We start from the raw sequence: 7060 nt of genomic DNA, 5'->3' as shown, positions 1-7060 counted from the left end.
ATAACAACAACAATCTTTTCCTACACAGCTCTGGTGACCTAGTGGTGAGAAACTGCACTGCAGTCCTGAAGGCATGGGGTTTGAATCCACCAACTGCTCTATGGGAAAAGGATGGGCAATCTCCTCCCATGTGATTTAAACTGCCTCTGAAAACCTGCCGGAGGGTCTGCAATGGGTCTGTTCTGACTCACTGGTACACAACAACACAACAACACAACACAATCTTTTCCTGAATCTCAGAAAAGTAAAGTATTCCATACTCTGTTTCTAAAGAGAAAGAGAGAGAGAGAGAATACACTGCGATGTCACTAGTAATCACTGCCACAGTGCCCTGGACATGTCTCAAGTAAAATCTGAAAAGAAACGGTTATTTCTAAGCACACGCAATAAACCTGCAACCCACATTGCATTTGCAAAACTGTTAACTGATGTCAATTTAATTATCTGCATTCATAAAGTTGTTTCTCAATTAATAAAATAAAAATTTTATTTAAAAAGACCAATCACCCGCCGCCACTGCTGCTGTCTCCGCACTTGCTCGCTTGCTCGCTGTCCTGCCGCCGCCCTCCTCTTGGTCGCCATGGAAGAAGAGATCGCAGCCCCGGTCATCGACAATGGCTCCGGCATGTGCAAGGCCGGCTTCGTGGGCGACGACGCCCCCCGTGCGGTCTTCCCGTCCATCGTGGGCCGCCCCCGCCACCAGGGCGTGATGGTGGGCATGGGCCAGAAGGACTCGTACGTGGGTGACGAGGCGCAGAGTAAGCGGGGTATCCTGACGCTCAAGTACCCGATCGAGCACGGCATCGTCACCAACTGGGACGACATGGAGAAGATCTGGCATCACACCTTCTACAACGAGCTGCACGTGGCCCCTGAGGAGCACCCGGTGCTGGTGACGGAGGCCCCCCTGAACCCCAAGGCCAACCGCGAGAAGATGACCCAGATCATGTTCGAGACCTTCAACACGCCCGCCATGTACGTGGCCATCCAGGCCGTGCTGTCGCTGTACGCCTCGGGCCGCACCACGGGGCATCGTCATGGACTCCGGCGACGACGTCACCCACACGGTCCCCATCTACGAGGGCTACGCGCTGCCCCACGCCATCCTGCGTCTGGATCTGGCCGGCCGCGACCTGACCGACTACCTCATGAAGATCCTCACCGAGTGAGGCTACAGCTTCACTACCATGGCCGAGCGTGAGATCGTGCGTGACATCAAGGAGAAGCTGTGCTACGTGGCGCTGGACTTCGAGCAGGAGATGGCCACCGCAGCCTCCTCCTCCTCGCTGGAGAAGAGCTACGAGCTGCCCGATGGTCAGGTCATCACCATCGGCAACGAGCGCTTCTGGTGTCCAGAGGCGCTCTTCCAGCTTTCCTTCCTAGGGATGGAGTCGTGTGGCATCCACGAGACCACCTTCAACTCCATCATGAAGTGTGACGTGGACATCAGGAAGGACCTCTACGCCAACACCGTGCTGTCGGGCGGGACCACCATGTACCCAGGTATTGCCGACAGGATGCAGGAGATCACCCCAGCACCATGAAGATCAAGATCATCGCACCCTCCGATCGCAAGTACTCCGTGTGGATTGGTGGCTCCATCCTGGCCTCGCTGTCCACCTTCCAGCCGATGTCGATCAGCAAACAAGAGTACGACGAGTCGGGCCCCTCCATCGTCCACCGCTAATGCTTCTAAACGGACTGCCTGCAGGTGCCCGCCTGCATGAGCTCCTTCGAGTGCGGCCGCCCCGCACACCTCATGCTAGCCTCTGAAACTGGAAGAAGCCTTTGAAAAGAATTGTCCTTGAAGTATGTATCTCGAAATCAGCACCGGAGCTAGACCTTGTTGCTGATCTGACCTTGTATTATGTTGCCTGTTCCCTCGGTCTATGTTTAATACCCTATACATATCTTTGATTTCAACCCTTAGCTCGTGTGACCCGGCCACTCGTGGCTGCGGTGGGGGATGACACGGCATGGAGAAGGCCGTTGGGGTGAGCGCCCGTCTCCCCGACCTCGTGGCCTTCAGGGTATTCATGGCAGAGCTGACGGCTCCAGGACCCCCAGAGGCTGCAGGCTGGGAGCAGTGGTCTTGACCGCTGGCCTCACCTCACGGGGTTGGAAAAATCTGAGCCTTAGGACCCCATTTCCTTTCTTAGCCGTTTCACGCCGGATCGCAGTGGGTGTTACTTGCCTTGAGTTGGAAGACGGTTTGCAATGAAACCTGTAAATTGTATTAGTCTCTTAATTTATGTAAGGTTTTTGTACACAATTCTCAACTCTAGAGATGACAAATTTTGGTTTTTCTACTGTCATGTGCGAGCATTAGGCCCGAGCAACACCACCTCGTGTAAGAATAAAGTGCTGCAGTGAAAAAAAAAAAAAAAAAAGACCAATCAAGAAAAAGTAATATGTCTGTCTGGTAATAGAGTTTATATCATAATAATCTGTATTTTAAGGCAAAGATTCTCTTAGTATCAAGCATAAATATTCACCTAAAGCTATAAATTTGACAAGTCTAAAAACTCACCCAATAGAAGGATTTAAAAATATAAAGGGTTGTCTTTATAAATATATGAGTTACCTCTTGAGTGTAAATCAAATGAAAAAAAAATCTTTCTCATTGTATATACTATAACATTATGTGATGCAATATGAAGTTAAATTTGGGAATTTTGCTTTATAGGGCTGATCTCAGAATTAGTGTCTGGTAGCCCAGTGACATGAGGCTGCACTGCAATCTCACAGGCATGTGGTTCAAACTCACCAGCTGTTCTCTGAGAGGATGGCCAGTCTCCTCTTATGTGGTTTATTGCCTTTCAGAATCCAGTAGAAGATCAGTTATAGGCTGGTTCCAAGTGGACGGGACACAAGAAGAAGACAATAATAGCCTTCATTCAATAATAATGGAGCTCTGGTGGCCGAGTGGCAGGAAGCGGTGCTGCAATCCCAAAGACATGTGGCTGGAGGCTCCTGCCTGCTCCACAGCGGATGGGTGGGCAGGCTCTTCCCTACCGATTGACTGGCTCTGAAAACCCACTGGAGGGTCAGCTATGGATCAGTTCTGACTCTGTGGTACAAGCAGCAGTAACAATAATAATGTCATTCATTAACGTCACTCATTCAAGAATAATGTTTTCTTGTGTAGCATCAGGGAGCTCCTTCAAACGTCCTAGAAAGTGCCATTAGCAATAGATCAGGAGTCAGCAAATTGTATGAAGGATCAGATATTAAGTAGTTTGGGCTTTAGAGACTCTATAGACAACTTAGTTACATATTGCTTTGTTTGTTTTGGTTTCTATTGTGGCTGACAATGTTGATCATTGTCAGTTTGTTTCTTTGCAGTTTTAATGTTGCAAAACAGTCTCGGGTCAAGTAGGACTCCTCAAATGTAGTTTGACAATTTCTACAGAAATTGTGATAGTGCGTGTGACCTAGTGGTAAGAAATCGCACTGCAATCTCAAAGGCACATGGTTAAAATCCACCAGGCTCTCCATGGGTGAAGGATGGCCATTCTCCCCCCATGCCATTACCTGCCTCTGACAATCTGCTGTGGGGTCAGCTAAGGGTCAGTTCCAGCTCAACGGTATACAACAACTGTAGAAATTGTGGAAACCAAATTTCCCAAAAACCTAGGTGTAATGGTAAAAAAGAAAAAAAAGCTAATCATACTCACCTAACCACAAGGTGGGAACAACGAGGTCTGAATTTCTAAGATCTATATGAATGGTAGCAAGTACCGATGATTAGAAGCCCAACACAGGAACTTACAAGCTAGGTTCTGATTAAAACACAACAGCAACACACAGGCAATATTTTTCTGTCAAGGATAAATGTGGATTCTTGGAATATTAAACTACTTATTTGCCGTGAACTAGGTTTGAAGGAAATAGAAGTCCTACCAGTAGTCTACAGAGGATAATCATGTTTTTGCTTGTTCTTCCTCCTGAAAAACTCCATTTTTTAGAGTCTTGTATGACTTTCTTAGTAAATATGAATATCCTTACAAAAAGGTATTTGGTTTTCTAAAGCCTTTTAAAAAGATGACATTGTATTGAACTCTCTCAATTTATTGCTCTGCACATTCCATAACTTTTCCAATGATTCATCCATAAAGGCACGCAGTTGCTGTGAAACAATCAGATTTACATCAGGAATGCCTTCAACTGTCTGTGTGAAGATGATGCAGTTACAACATCTTCTACTTCTCTTAATTCAATTCACAGGAAATTTAGTCACTTCAGAGAGTTTATGTTTTCAGAGGCTTATCAAACGTGGAAATTCAAAAGAAATCCTTTTACTTTTCAAATAGGTGTCGACTAAGCCATATATGCTTTGTGAAACCTAAAAATTCTTTATCTCTTGGAGAGAATAAATGTTGTGGTTTCAAAGCATTGTTTTTAAGTAGAAAAAAGCACAGGAAGGTAAAAGCACAGGAGAAAGTAAACATAACTGTGACAAAAACCAAATGGACATGTTTGGTTGTTCTGTAATGCAAAGTTATTTCAATTATCACTAACTTCATACTGGCTGATTTACATGGCCATTTCATTGAAAACACTGTAACTATAGACATTATTTTTTACTGTGTTTAAGCTGTAACCATTCTGGTGCACAGAAATTATCAGTGAATATAAAAACGCAATCACAGGTAATTATACTTCCTGTAGTCTCTTTTCTCGTCTCTTCTGTGGCGCTGCTTTCTGAATGTTCACCTTGAAGCCAACCACATCAAATAAGACACAATCAAGGACAAAATCAGATCTATTAAACTGTTGAATGTAATCATTTCTCTTTATTCTAATGTTTCTTTAATTCTAATGAGAAAATGCCAAAAAAAAAAAAATAAAAAAAGCAAAGCTAATTAACAGTACAGGCAGTAAATGCCAAGATCTTGAAAATGGATGGTTCTTGGGCTGTTTTCTCCTCTGGAGGCCAATTGCTTAGTTTTAGAAAATAGGCAGTAGACTTCAAGGCATAAATCTGGCCATTTATAAAGGACAACGTAGCAGGAAGCTTATTGATATTCTTCTCTTTTTATTTGCTTCACACTGTAGGCTTGACAGCCAGTTTTTGAAAATTGATTGCTTATACAAAAGATGAACGTGAAACGTATTCGGCTTTGATGGAGGAGGAAAAGTGATAAGATGTGAAAGGCTGCACGTATGTGCTGCTATTGGAGGAAGTCTGTAGCAAAGAATTTCACCCTCATTATGAATTTCTGCATGTTGATTTTATGCTTCCGTCAAGTACTCATTGTCTTTACATTACTATTCTTTCACCAAAGCATCTTTGGGGGGAAGTGACCTTTAAGATAAGTGTTTTAAGTGCGAAGGCAGTGTGTGTGGAACAGTCAGGGTATTTCAACAGGACAGAGTTAGATAGAGCTTTAGACAGAAATGCTGTGATTCTGCAATCCATGCCTACTGGCCTCACAGAACAGGAGCTCTAGTAGTGCTGTGGTTAAACACTGTTAATCAAAAGGTCCATGGTTCAAACTTACTAGCTCTGCTTTGAGAGAAATATGTATCAGTTAAAGATATTAATTCCTCTTCGGTTTTTTGTTGTTTTTGTTTGCTTGTTTATTTTAATTTTCCAACTGGCAGATGCATACAAAGTAAGTGAAAATACCAGGGTTTGCATCAGTCACACCTTAGTGTTTAAACTGATGTCATTACTCTTTAGCACCTTAGAGGGGGTGGTCTTTGACATTTGATTTTCCCAACATAACAGCACATGTTTTGATTTCTTGGCTGTTGCTACCATGAGGGTTGATTATACATCCAAATTCAGATAAAATAAAATTGTTGGCAACTTCGATCTTTTTCTTCCTCTCTCATGATGTTGCCTGTTTGTTCTGTGGTGGTGATTTTTTCTTCTTCTTGATGTTGAAATATAATCCATAATGAAAGTGTTAGCATTTGATTTTATTGGTATTATTTATTTTTTTTAATAACATTATTTCTTTTATTACCTAATTTGTCATTTGGTCTAAGATTATTTTGGGTAGTAATTTGTGTCCCAAGTATAAAGGATATTCCAGACCAATGGTCTTGATTCCTCTACCCTCTACTGTACTGGTCCAATAATCTGATCTTTTCTTTTCTTTCTTTTTTTAAAGAATTTTATTTTAGACATGTTACAAGGAGGAACCAGTCCTTGGAGAGGGACATCTTGCTTGTGAGCATAGAGGGAAAACACAGGAGAAGAAGACCTTTGATGAGATGGACTGATTCTGTCACTGGGGTAAAGAAGGTAGACATGTCAGAGAAAATAAAATTGGCAAAGGATAGAGCAGGGTTTAGAGCTGTTGTACATAGGGTCACTATGAGTCACAAGCAACTCAATGGCACATAACAACAACTGCATTTTTTAATTTTCTCCAGGACTAGTATAGAGTGGGTGAATTGTTGGCGAGAAGTAGTAGCCAGGTACCAGGTATGTCTTTTGATCTTAAGGTAAGTGAGGACAGGAGTCACATAGGCCATTATAGTAGAAAAGGTTTTCTTTTTTTCTGAGTCTTTGATTTTCGTCTTTTGCTTTTACTCTAGATTGTTGTTGTTGTTGTTGTTGTTGTTGTTGTTGTTGTTGTTGTTGAGTACCATCAAGTTGGAACTGACCTGTAGCTGATTCTCCAGAACATTTTCAGAGGCAGAAAATTGGATAGAAGGATACTGTCCATCCATCTCCTGGAAAGTAGCTGGTAGATTCAAGCCACATGCCTTTGGGATTGCAGCGCAGCTTCTTACCACTAGGCCACCAGAGCTATTTATTAGAAATCAGTATTTAAGTCTAAAATGATTATTCACAAATTATTAATACCCCAGGAACTAGTCAACTAACTAGGTTGTAGAGTACTAGTTGTATTAGTTGGACACATTGTACTACAGAATTATGGTCCTAAACATTCAAACCCAGTAAACCTCTTTCTAAGAACTCAATTACATTAAAAAACATAGTGATATATTATTCAAAATGGGTGACCCTGGAGGACATTATGCTGAGTGAGGTATCTCAGTCACAAAGGGACAAATGCTATATGGTGCCACTGTTGTAGAA

General features: G+C 42.8%; 1 pseudogene; it reads left to right on the top strand.

The window, feature by feature from the left end:
- The first annotated feature begins 580 nt into the window (after positions 1-580).
- Positions 581-1696, top strand: LOC102849740 (annotated as a pseudogene).
- Positions 1697-7060: the final 5364 nt, after the last annotated feature.

Source organism: Elephantulus edwardii, unplaced genomic scaffold (assembly GCF_000299155.1).
Source record: "Elephantulus edwardii isolate Elephantulus edwardi_28Jun2011 unplaced genomic scaffold, EleEdw1.0 scaffold00329, whole genome shotgun sequence".
In the NCBI taxonomy this organism is placed as follows: Eukaryota; Metazoa; Chordata; class Mammalia; order Macroscelidea; family Macroscelididae; genus Elephantulus; species Elephantulus edwardii.
Note: the sequence above shows the minus strand (reverse complement) of the source record. Positions and strands in the feature narration are given on the sequence as shown.